At 35.2% G+C, this 13,631-nt stretch overlaps 2 pseudogenes; one reads left to right on the forward strand and one right to left on the reverse strand.

Annotated features, from left to right (window-relative positions):
• Window positions 1–996: 996 nt before the first annotated feature.
• On the reverse strand, window positions 997–7,597 carry LOC143533857 (uncharacterized; annotated as a pseudogene).
• Window positions 7,598–10,736: 3,139 nt separating this feature from the next.
• On the forward strand, window positions 10,737–13,232 carry LOC143533861 (wall-associated receptor kinase-like 8 pseudogene; annotated as a pseudogene).
• The last annotated feature ends 399 nt before the right edge of the window (window positions 13,233–13,631 follow it).

Consider the following 13,631-nt stretch of genomic DNA (forward strand, 5'->3'; position numbering starts at 1 on the left):
CCTAATTTGTTAATCCCTTCCATGTTTGCTTAATCTTTGATAGGGGTTTTATTAGACGGATGAAAACAATGAGAATACATATAACAATTACCTGGAACCTTGTCGGGAATGCGGTGAACGGCGAGTTGGCCGACGCTAAGCTAGGACGAATTAGTTAGAGATTATAAACTGTTTATTAGATCAAATTGAGGTTGTAAACGAGATTAGTTAAGGTTAAGGATCCTATTTATACTATCAATTGGTTCGTAAAAAATGTTAAGACTCATTATTGTATGGTTAATATAATTCCGGCGAGTTCAAGGTTTAATACGAGTTAATGAGTAGTTAAATGACAAAATAAATTGTGTATAAATGCTCATAATTAGTGGAGACGGCGTTTGGATGAAATAACGGATAAAATAGGAGTGTAAAGCGTCGTTAATAAAGTTGTCGGCGCCGGAATCTGAAAGAATGACCACAAAAAGGATATATAGCATAGCATGTCGCAAGAGCGGGAAACATAGCATGTCGCAAGAGCAACGTTGGGTTTGGAACTCTACTATGATAGGGACGCCTCGCGAGACGAGATTTTAGAGATGAGGCCTTTCGGCAAAGCCAGATAAATTTCGGGCCAGCAAACCCTGCAATTGATGAAAAGGCCCTATGGTATGGAGTAAAGGGAAGTGTTAAGTCGTCACACTCCCCCTGCCTTCCATAGGTGCCTAGAGGACGGGCCAAACACAACAGAGTGACAACCCGGGAGCGGATTCCCCACTAGAGGGGGGGGGGGAGACGACCATCCCAAGGAATATCATGACCTACAGGCAACACTGGCGAGACATGGGACATGATTTTAGAAAGAATGTTGGGCTGGGCCACCTCGAATCACGTGAGCCGCATGCGTGAAGACCCACACGTATGGTTTTTAGGGGATCTGGCAAAAAGACCGACCAACGCCCACCAGAAAAGAGGGACAGGGAAATTAATAGAGTACAAAACTTATCTTCAAGCTTTACCTTATTTTGAGCGTTCAGAGCGCGATCGCGGGGTCACTGAATGAAGTCTCCTCCATTTCTTTCGGAGGTGCTGTGCTGACCCGCAGCGAGGCAGAGATGACTAAGTGACATATGGAATACGGCGACAGAAAAATCATGTCGTAGAAGGAGATAACAAGTGGAACCAATGACCCATTAAGACTAACGTATCTACCACTACATCCCTGAGTGACAGTCAAGCGGGGGCGTGAATGCGAGATGCCGGATGAATGATCGGCTAGACAAAGGCTAGGGCTCCTTCCTTCCCACCGCATCGTTCCTTGTGTGTCGGAGATATAAAGCGAGTGCATCGAAAAAGAATGGGAACTGGGTCGATCTATTCTATGTCGAGGAATCCGAAGCATAACTGCACACTCACACGATCATTGCCAACATATAGGAGCATTCGGTGGGACCGATGAGCTACACTTGCTTCTGGATAGATGTGTGGGACAGCAGAGGATTGTGTCGGTTGTAAGAGATGTGAATCCGTCTGCCCAACAGATTTTTTGAGTGATCGACTTTATTTATGGCATGAAATAACCCGCAACATGGGTATAACTTTATTCATACGTTACAAAAACCCTTACTTGAGTCCATTTTCTTACCGCAAAAAATTGTGCTTAAAAATAGATTATTTTTAGCACAGGTTTTTCTGGTCTAAATGTATATTGTCTTTACCACGAACAAATTTCCTTGGTTAACAATATATATAGTTTTAAAAGTATTTCAGGTTCCTTAATTTTCTTTCTTCTCCATTAAGGAAAAAGGGTAATTAAGTGGTATAGTATATATATATATATATATATATATATATATATGCATGTTATAACTTCTTCTATCAACCAATGCATTCTGTTGTCATTTCCAATTGGACGATCCATTAATCCAACTTGTAGAGGACTATAAATGGATCAATTTTTTTGATTGATGCTTGATGTGTGTCTAATGAATGCTCTTCCTATGGAACTCACAACCATGCTTTAAATTTATAAAACGAAAACTCTTAATGACACCGCACACAACCGGCAAGTGTACCGGTCAAAAGTAGTATAGAACTAAGAAGTCCGAGTATCGAACACAAGGACACGAGAGAACGCCTATGATCCCTAAACCATAGACAAGACCTTCCTAAGAATAATATTTTTAAATTGATTTTTAATAATTAAACTACTTGACCTAAATTACTTTAACTAAATTAATAAACTTAACTTAACGAGACTTAACGGCTTAACTGACAATGGAGAAAACGTCTACCTAGGTAAGAATCAAATTGAAGGTCTAACAAGCTAATGGATTGAATGATCTCACGACACCGGTCTCTAAGGATGACACAACTAAGGTTCGCTCAAGAAAGCTAGATCACCTCTCGGTCTCACTAACAAACCCTAACTTACACTTAATTGATTTTAAGAACAAACCGGGAAACGAATGCTAAGGTGTTCTAATGCCGACTCTCCTCTCGGTCTCACCGACACACGACCCTAATGGAAACGAATACTACGCAACCAAGGGTAGAGGAACAATTTGGCTTAACATAAACTAGACCAACTAATCGCTCACAAACCCAAACCCGACAAGAAACGAACCCGCTCTAGCGCAATCCTAATCCTAACAAGTAAAAGCAATGAGACAAATTTACTTCCTATAACCTCTCGGTCTCTAAGAAGGTGCTTAACCCGCTAAAATATACCAATTAACAATCTCAACAAAACCCTACGGTTGATCCTACCAAACAAACTGTAAACACAAAGTAAAGAATTGAACATACAACTATCAATCAAAACCAATTCAATTAATCGAAGTATGAGATTATGAGATAAAACCAATAAAACACAGCCACTAAACACAACCTAGTTCATCATTAAACCAAACTTTCAATAGCAATTCATGTCGTATTTGATTAAACAATCCAATAAACTCATCAAAACCTAACAATATTCATCAAACCTAGGTAGAACTAACAAGTTTAGCTACTCATAACTTTTGGACAGCAGCAAATACTCAATGTAAACATCATATTAATCACCATAAACATAATTAAAATCATTCAACAATCAATGATAATCACTAACAACTCAAACCCTAAATCAATTGCAAAAGAATTCAAATTTAAAGACCAAAATTACAAGAGTATGAACACTAACAAGAACACAAAGTTTATGAATGTTATACTAAAGATTAGGGATGAGATAAATGATGAGAAACGACCCTAGTTGCTGTCCCGAGTCAACCTTAGCCTTCTTCTTCTTCCCCTAGCTGCCAACTAGCTTCAAAATATATTTTTCTTCTTCTTCCCTAGCTGGTCCAATCGCAAGAATGTATGGAAGGGTTAGGATTATAATTTTTTTGTTTCTTTTTGCTTGCTGCTCCTCGTGGGATTAATTTCCAACCACAAGATTACTTATTCTTGCCTCCTTAACACAAATAATCAATTAAACCACCAACTAGCTGACCAAACACAAACCTTTTTTTTATTTTCTTTGTGAGACTTCTGATCGGCACACTTCAAGGAGTTAGGGTTTTTTTTGTTCATGTTATATTAATATATCATGCATGAAAGGCTTGGTTCTTGTGGGCTTGGGTCGGGCCTTGAGTTTACTCTTCAAAACTTGTTCATACGAGCCTCTTATGTCTTCCAAAACCCGATTCTTTTCTCTTTTAAAACTCGTAACCTACACAAAATAATAAACTTTGTAAGATCAAGTTAAAACAAATTAAAATCATTATTTATTATATAATTAAGCCATTAAAAGATGATAAAAGGTGCGGAAAATAAGTGTGTTTTACAACACATCAACGCTTGGAGAGAACTATGGTGATTTAACCCCCCACCACATCATACCCGTGGCAATATTTATCACACTATGGTGATTTAATCCCGACCACGTTACACCCGTGGCAATATTTATCACACAATTGTGATTTAGCCCCCCACCACGTTACACCCGTGGCAATAATTATGTTTCTCCGTTTAGTGATCATAACATCATATATTTTTACTCGTGTAACTAAACTTATATTTACAAAAGTTTTATCATCCATATAGTATTATGACTGAATCACATAAAATATTTGGGGAGTCACATGAACTCACCTTGACTTTTAGAGAATCTTTCCAAAAATTCCTTGTTCAACTTCTTTAATCCCCTATAGCCAATATTATACATTTCAAACTTAACAATCAAGCAAACAATGATGAAGCTTCAATTCAAAGAAGCAACGTGAACATATCAGATGCTTCCTAGGAGATTCCTGAGTAATATTTGGTTAAAATGAAAGAGATAATTCATAACGCAATGACTATTTTGATCGACAGAATGAAAGGAGAGTCACATAAAAGTAAATTTTAGCATTCCAAAAATACTGTTAGAACTCATCCATACCGAAATCCTTCTCATCAAGATGAAAGAGTTCATAGTTCCAACGTTGATAGCATATTTAATCATAAATTCAAGAAATAATTAGTAATACAAGGTTGTAGTTTCAAGAATTTCAAAGCCTATGGACCATAAGAATTCTATGGCGACAAAGTTGCCATATCAGCTTTACGATGGCGTGAAGAGATCGAGTCCATCGTCATCATCAGCCGGTGTACTGAGATTCAAAAGATTCAGTACGCATCTCCGAAATTTAAATGTGAAGCTTTAGAATGGTGGAATACCCAAATCATGTGAAGGGGTAGAGAAACCCTATATCTATTAAAATGGGAATCATTCAAAGAACTTGTTTTAAAAATTTTTTGTCCCATGCATGAAATAGATCTTATTTAAACCAAGTGTTTGAATCACAATGTGGAAGGCACTAATATTAAGGAATAAAATACTAAGTTTCATGAGTATTGTAGATTTGTACCACATTTGGTAACACCCAAATCCAATAAAGTAACCCGCTATATTTGGGGTTTACCTCGCGAGATTAGAGACATGGTAAGGTCTCATTTACCTCAAACCGATGATTCTTCCATGGAATTGTCTAGTTATCTCATTTATGGTCTTATCAAAAATCAAGAAGAAGATAAAAATGGCAATGGAAAAGGAAATGAAACTGCAGAAAAGAAAACAAAGAAATAAAATGAGGAAGGGTCATTTAATTTCACAAGACCAACATGTCTGTGGCAGAAGACATCATAGGAAATGTTTGAGACCAACCAACATTCCCAAGAACAATCCATTGGTCACATGTACCTTTTGCAAGAAAATGGGTCATTCTGAAGATGACTGCAGAAGGAAAACCAATGTATGCTTTAGCTGTGGAGACAAAGGACATTTCGTAGAAAATGTTTGAAAAAGACAAGTAACATAAACGGAAGCGGTGCTAAGAAAGGAAATGCCAGAGTAATATGTTAAACACACAAGAAGCATATGGAAATCAAGAATAGAATCAGACAAGAGTATGTTAGAATAATGTTCAAGATTCAAAGACATTAGAAATAACTAATAGTTAACTTAACTCTTGTAAACTCGTTTTTAAACGAGAAGTTTTTTAATAGAAACAAAGGTATTCAAATCCCTAACGTATATATAAAATGATATTAACATACAGATCGTGTCTTTATACAAGAATGATTATATTTAGACAGTTAAAAGTTCAAAAATTATTTAAAGATACAATATTTGTATATGTAATATAGTCCATTATCTATAGAAAGATGAAATAAAGAAAAGGATTAATTGGACTAGACATAACAACATGTATTTTCAAAAAAAAAAAAAATAGTTACACGAACTTTGAAAGTTCAAAGGAATAATCGAGGGACATAAACACAAAGGAATCCGCCAAACCATGGAACACGGAATAACATGACTCAAGTTTGAGAATCTTGAGAGTTAGCAAGATGAATGAATTAAAATTATTTGATAGACTGAATCCAAGGTATATCTTGTTAATACCGGTAAATGTTTAGAATACAATAGATAAGGTAAATAGTTAAAAATAAATGACCACTTTGCTTTGCAATTTACAATTACTTATGATATTATAAACTATTGAATGAGTACATCATTTAAAGTTGTAAAGTTAACTATGATTTAGGAATTTCAACCATTCAACATTCAGAGTTAAACTCGAGAACCTAATCAGAAAGAATCTAATCATAAATCAACTGATAAGAACCACCCACACCTAAGACAACGAATCTCGAGCACGAGATTCGTTCCAAGGTGGTGAGGATGTAACATCCCCAAAATTTCGGTCCAAAATTGACAACTTAGTAAAGATGAGGGATCTAAAATTTCTCCAAAATTAGCAGTGAAAAATATAAAATATGGAGTTGGAAGCATCCATATCGAAGAAATAAGAAAAATGGATTCATCACACATTGGAAAAAGGAAGAAAGTGGAATCATTCCACATGGGTATGAATAGGAAAGAGAAACTCCTCACACATTAATAAATTAAAAAACTTGTAAACTCCTTATAAAGAGGTGAGTTCATATAATAATATTCGTATGTGGCAAGACACACTTAGTGGTCTCGACATGCATGCGCACGGGCTCGGGCGCTTGAGAGCCAACTTAGTATTTTTGAAAAGTACAAGAACCGAAAGTGAAAATCTAGGATTTTGACCCTTCGCACTACATGAAGGAACATTTAACTTAATCTTCGCGATAGCTGAAGGACAATACACAAAACCCAAGAGAGGGCGGTATCACGCTACGCGAAGAACCCGTCCATCTTTTCTTCGCCAAAATAGGGGGGTTCATGGCACATTCCATCTTACACCAACACACCTCCATTTACACACATTTTTACCTCATTTTTCATGCCGAGTAGTACGTGCCAAGCCTCGAGGTTCCGACGGTTTAAGCCCTAATACGCGATCTAGAGTAGAAGTTCCGCTCGTCCAACCTTAAGTATATAAAATCTGAATACCCATGTAAGGTAGGTGTTCTGCTTAAGTTATTATGTCATTATTATATTAAATGGCTTAAACCATAGTCGGGGGGTATAGCCCAAACCTTGATCAAATTTATAAGATTTGTATATGCAAAGGTTATAGTTAACATAATGATTCTTTATAATTAAGAAACATAGAAATTTACATACAAGAGGATATAGTCAAATATAGTTTCTTCGCGATTAAGAAACATAAAGTTTAATATGCAAGAGGTATAGTTAAAATTAATGTTTCTTCATGACTAAGAAACGTAACATTTTACATACAAATGTTATAGTCAATTGACGTTCCTTCTTGAAGAAGACACCTGTCAAAGATATTTCGTCATGAGGAAGAAACTCAACACATGATTGGTAACTAAAAAGAAAGACTACTTGTTTAAATATTTTATTCAAACAAATGATTAATCAATGACAAACTATCATGGTATTCAAAGCAATTCTTCTATCTACACTTAATGCATGCTCCCTCTAGAAATTAACTCCATTCGTTTGATCATTCGATTATTCTTTCGAATCACGCAATCTTTGCATGAACCTTATGCGAACTTCAACATCAACTCTGTTGGTTTGTTGATCTTTATCTTATTCTACTCCATTATGACAACCCGTAACATGAGATGGAGATACCTCTTCGTGTACATCATCTAACATGGTTTCTTTCTCGTCTCGTTCAGTTACTGTCATGGTTACATCTTGATCATTCGTACTTTCTTCTTCAATCACAATTTCAACATCACATTGATTCAAAATCACGGTAGATGATTCTATGGTTTCCTTTAACTGGTTCGACTCTCAGAGTGCTTCCCGACTTGTCCACCAACATGAGTATACTTCAAACCATTTGTTTAACAGGTTCGAATTTGGTTCAGTGACAACTACGTATTTTATCTAAACCTCGACCATATTAGCATCCACATCCCATGGTTTTTCTTCTTTAACCACAACCGCATTACGGTCATCCCTAGGTTTTCAACAGTCTTTCGTCATACGCCCTTTTCGTCCACAATTATTGTACCTATACAGAAATTTCTTCGGTTGGTACCTTGATTCCTTTTCTCGGTTCTCTTCGTCCGAATCTTCTTCAGAGTTGGGAAGGCATCGATCTCGGACCTCAAATGACCGGCCTGTAGCGCAATAATTCGCTTGGTCAGCGAACCATGGATCTTCTTCAGCATACGCTTGCAAGATAATTCATGTAGTCAGTGAGATAACTATTCATATGTTATGAGAAAATTTTCAGTTTAAAAAGAATAATATAATCATTTTTAGTTTCTTATTATTTTGTTATTTTTTACGCGTGTCAATATGTGTCGTATTCAAATAGCATACTTTTGGTCTCGTAATATAAATAAACACGCTATTTTATTATTTTGTAATATAAATAGCATACTTTTAAGCGTTTGACAAGAACACGTCCTCTTTAACCTGAAACGCTATTACATACTTAGAAAATGAATATAATTGTAAATAAAATAATTACATTAAAAGTTCAACTTGGAGTTTTTGACATTATCATCAATAATTTCAGATATATACATATGAAAACCATTTTTTTTATGAGTGACTATTATATACGGAAAAGGCTAGCCGAAGCTAAAGCTAAAGTTACAAACTAGACGACACGGAGTTTAAAAAAAAAGAATTTAGAGCAGTTATTCTAGTTAATGGAATTATTAATGCTTGTGTTTTTCACTGAAAGATAGTCTGATGCTTTTATATCAATTATTTAGTCAATTTGGTTTTTACTTATAACTTACTAGCTTTAAAGTCCGTGTAACTATAAAGTTAAAGTAAAACAAATAATTACATAACGTATATAAAAAAATTTATCACAAAATGATATTATTTTCAAAAAAGAAAGTGAACTTAAAAAAATATGCGTGTAAAAACATATCCGAGAACGCTCATTTATTGGAAATTTCATGATCAATATCATATATACAATTGAAAGAATTTTGGTTATGAACCAAATTTCAGAAAGAAGATTTCTCATACAATAGTAGTTCTGGCCACTCAGCCTTAATATAGATAAAGCGTTATCTTTATTTATATCTTACAATAACAACGGATGTTCTTTAAGAACTATGTTTTTCTAAGTTACACCATGAAAAAGATTTTGATAAGTTTGCAGGGACTTCTCGACTTTTTCATAATGGCATCATAATAAATTTCATGTTAAACCATTCACTTTTGAAATGTTTTGCTTCATTTAAATATAGTTTTGCATGACATGCTTCCTAGACAACATTCTAATCACCCTTCAAGAAAAAATTAGAAACATTGATGGGCCTGGGGTGGTATGTCAGAAGTAGTGTTCGCTATTTTTTTTTAATTTTAATAGTCGAGTCAATTTGTCAAATTCTGAACCTTTTGGTTATTTCCAAAAATGTCATTGCAAATAAATTTGAAACCTGAATCATGTTTAAAATTCTAAATTTCATCTGTTTGACATTTTCAAGTTAGCACCTAAACCCGTAACAAATTTGACGATAACTTTATTTGTATTCTCAAACTTATAAAAATACTAAGATTACCCATTTTTGTGACCGGTAACAGATTTTGAGGCAAATGTCGTTAAATCATACCAAACAATTTATTTAACAACTTTTGACCCGTTACAAATAAGTTTAAGTTCCACAATAAACCCGACACAATACTTGATAACAAAAACCAAGAAATTAAATATGATAAACTTTGTTATATATGAAAGTGATTGGTATATACTATTATTACATTTTGACATATATATTATTTACTAAATTACCAAAAAAATAAATAGATAAATTTTAAAGCATATATTTATATTTTATGAAAATTAAAAAAAAAGATAAATGGATTGACTTTAAAAAAATGGATCGAATTTTAAGCATATATTTAAAATATAATGATTAAAAAATTGCTTCGTAAAATAAAAGCATATCCGAGTTTTGTTTTATTTACAATTTTCAACACAATACACAGTATGATATGTTAATGATACATTTGAAATTATACTCTTTTCAACATTTAACAAATATGGTTTGTTGTTGATTTAAAGATTTCACCAAGTATACTTTGAAATATATAGTAATATAATATGTTATATTTATTTTTATAAAAAATATATACATATAGAGTGTATAAGGAAAATGAATAATTATTGATTTATTACATATATTATTGTTAATTAAGATATTAGTTTAGGAGAGAAAAAAGTTATAAGTTTTAACCATAAAGCGAACACGTATCTCCAGCGATTTTCTTTTATTAGAATATATAGGTAGATATATGTTCATTAACCTTTTTAAAAGGATCTAAATAAGGTGTGTTTCATTTGTTCTTTTCTCAACATTTGGCTATATATTATGTTTGATATAGTAAGCTATATGTGTGTCAGTATAGTGACAAATCGAATTGATTTTTCACCAGACAAGTTACACCGGTACCATTATTGGTATTATCGGAGACGGTACGGGTATTCATTAGTCTCGATACCTTACCAATATTGTGACAAAAAGAACTGATTCCGGCCAAACAATATCGGTATTATCGGCGGAGCGTTTACCGATAATTAAACACGAACAAACTTTACCTTCAACGTCTTGATTAGAATTAAACCATGTAATGTCATCCCAAATGCTTGTCCGTAGATTGGGGCCACCCTCGGAGACCATAAATAGGCCCTTCAGGAAAATAAGTGCCGTGTTTCCATTATTATTCATAAAAAGAAGCGTGTCATTTGGTTTAGACAGGCCGCCATGGTCAAATAAAGTAAACCGTGGTATGATATTCGTTCATACATAAAGGTTTTATCTTCTAAGGTTACAGCACTTTACATAACAAAAATATGAAGCAACTTCAAGCTCTTTATACACTCTTCTTGATTTTAATATTAGCATCATCAATAGAAGCGCTTGATTACGCCAAGAAAGGATGCAGTGATACATGTGGAAACGTGATGATTCCATACCCTTTTGGAATCGGAGCAAATTGTTCTGTCAACAAATGGTACACTGTTGATTGCAACTCTTCCAAGCCTTACCTCTCTGCATTCAGCAACATGCGGGTGTTTGAGATAAGCTTGGAAGAACAAACTGTCAATGTTAAAGTTCCCGTAATCTCTAGTTGCCAGAATTCATTGGGGAATAGCAGTTACATCCCAAGCATCGACCTTCGTGAGAGCCCCTTCGCATTTTCAGGATCAGATAACATGCTCATCGTTGAGGGGTGTGGCCATGCTACTATCTGGAATGATGGACTGGCAATTACTGGTTGTTCAAGTACATGCACTAATGACAGTACTCTCAATCGAATAGGTGAATGCTTTGGCCTCGGTTGTTGCCAAGCTAAGATTCCCTACAATTTACAGTCGTATAGCCTGAATCTTACGGGCTTAAAAAGCCTGGGTGAAGATGGAGCTTGTGCGTCTGCCTTCTTGGCCTTGGGCATCGCATATGACGCACGATACATGGAGACAAAGAACATATCTTTTGTTCCCGTATCACTTAAGTGGTTCCTAACAGACGACGACTTCCGAGAAATACCTCAGTGTTGGGCTAAAGAAACAACGTATAATATTCCCGGTGGTTTCAGTAATCACAAAACGTGCTCCTGTGGTAAGGGGCGTGAAGGAAACCCGTATTTGCACTATCAGTGCGAAGGTATGCAGTTCTGTACTCTTTTTGCCTTGAGGTTTTGCAGGAAATTTACCCATTATACTAATTACTATGTGACTTTAGAATCGGAAGAATGTAGAAGATGCCGCGATTCTGGAGAATCCAGATGTTTTGAAAGTCCCGGGTGGTTAAATTGTGAAAGACCTGTACGTCGCCCTCGAATTTACAGAATAATATTGAAATCATGTTTTATTATAGGTAAGCAATAATCTTGGTTTTCGCACTTAACGTTAAAACTCCAGAATAAAATTAGTTATTTTCTTCATTACGTTATGATAGGATAATCCTCCCATGTATATGGTCTTTCAAAATTTACCAGAAGATATATTTCATTCTACTATTCCAACGCCATTGCCCAACACAATCTTTTCATTCAGTCGAAAGCGCTGAAGTCTACTTAGTCTTGGTGTCTTTATACTGCATGTATACTCATTACTCATTCAATGTTAGCTGTTAATAAGTATTGAACATTTTTTTATCGACATTCCAATTGCCTCTTTTCAGGTGGTATCCTGGGGTTGCTTCTCCTAGCAATGCTCATCAGTGAATTATACAAACTATACAAGAAATTTAAAGCCAAGAGACAGAAAAAAAGGTTTTTTGAACGCCATAATCGTTTACTTCTTAAACAACAAGAAGCAACTAAATTGGATTTAGTTGATAAAATCATATTTTTCACGTCCAAGGAGTTGGAAACAGCAACGGAGCATTTTAATGAGAATAGAATCCTTGGACGAGGAGGTCAAGGTACGGTCTATAAAGGCATGCTATCAGATGGAAGGATTGTAGCCGTCAAGAAACCAAAGATCGTTGGTGAAAGCCAATTAGAGCAGCTCATCAACGAGGTTGTGATTCTTTCACAAGTCAATCATAGGAATGTGGTGAAACTATTGGGATGTTGTCTAGAGACTGACGTTCCTCTACTTGTCTCTGAGTTCGTTTCAAAAGGCACCTTGTATTATTATATTCAAGATGATACCGGTGAGCTACCATTCTCTTTGAACATGCGATTGCAAATTGCTACCGAAGTTGCTGGAGCACTTTCTTACTTACATTCAGCAACCTCCATTCCAGTATACCATAGGGACATCAAGACCACTAATATACTTTTAGATGAAAAGTGTAGAGCCAAAGTTTCTGACTTTGGAACTTCAAGGTTGGTATCAATAGACCAAACTCACTTAACTACCTTAGTTAAAGGCACATTTGGTTACTTTGATCCAGAGTACTTCCAATCCAGTCAGTTCACTGAAAAAAGTGATGTCTATAGTTTTGGAGTTGTTTTACTCGAGCTTTTTACAAGAGAGAAGCCAATTTCTTTTGCTAGATTTGGCGAGCACATGAATTTGGCTACTTACTTTATATTTTCCATGGAGGAAGGTCGTGCAATGTCTATATTTGACCCGATGGTTGTGAACGAGGATTCAAAGGGCGTGGTCTTGGAAATTGCCAACTTGGCAATGCGATGCTTGAATTCCAATGGAAGACATAGACCAACAATGAAAGAAGTGGCCATGGAGTTAGAAGGCATGAGAATGTCAGATCCGCCTTCTGTGGTACAAACTAGTTTGGGACATGCGAATCATAATGAAGATTTAACAATGTTTACATATGATGAGTCTACATCTACAACAGTTAGTTTCAAAGACTGCATTATTGAGTAATTGGATGCATTATGTTTTATTTTGGTGTTTACTGAAGTCTAGATTTCTCCAAGTGTTCTGTTTTCAAGAAATAATGGGCTAGAGAATATATCTATCATCTTCCACTGGCCTGTAGTATTTTAATACTGTTTTGTGCACTAAATGTTTCAAGTATATGAATAATGTTTGATTGGTTATTAAGTGCCACAAATGAGTTGTCTTTTCTCTGTAACATTTTGTTCTTGACCTTTAGAATTTTTCTGTCGACCCACTTCTCATCACCTTGAAGATCAGAATATGAATCACTCCCACATGTAACGAGTGGCAAATACATGATTCAAAATTATTGTGACTTAACTTAGCTGAGGTAGAAAAACAGACAGCTGAAGTTAGGAGTGAGCAATAACCGAATCGTTAACC

The sequence above is a fragment of the Bidens hawaiensis genome, unplaced genomic scaffold (genome assembly GCF_021521415.1).
Source record: "Bidens hawaiensis isolate Kalapana, Puna unplaced genomic scaffold, B.hawaiensis_p1.1 tig00009937_1, whole genome shotgun sequence".
NCBI classification, from domain to species: domain Eukaryota; kingdom Viridiplantae; phylum Streptophyta; class Magnoliopsida; order Asterales; family Asteraceae; genus Bidens; species Bidens hawaiensis.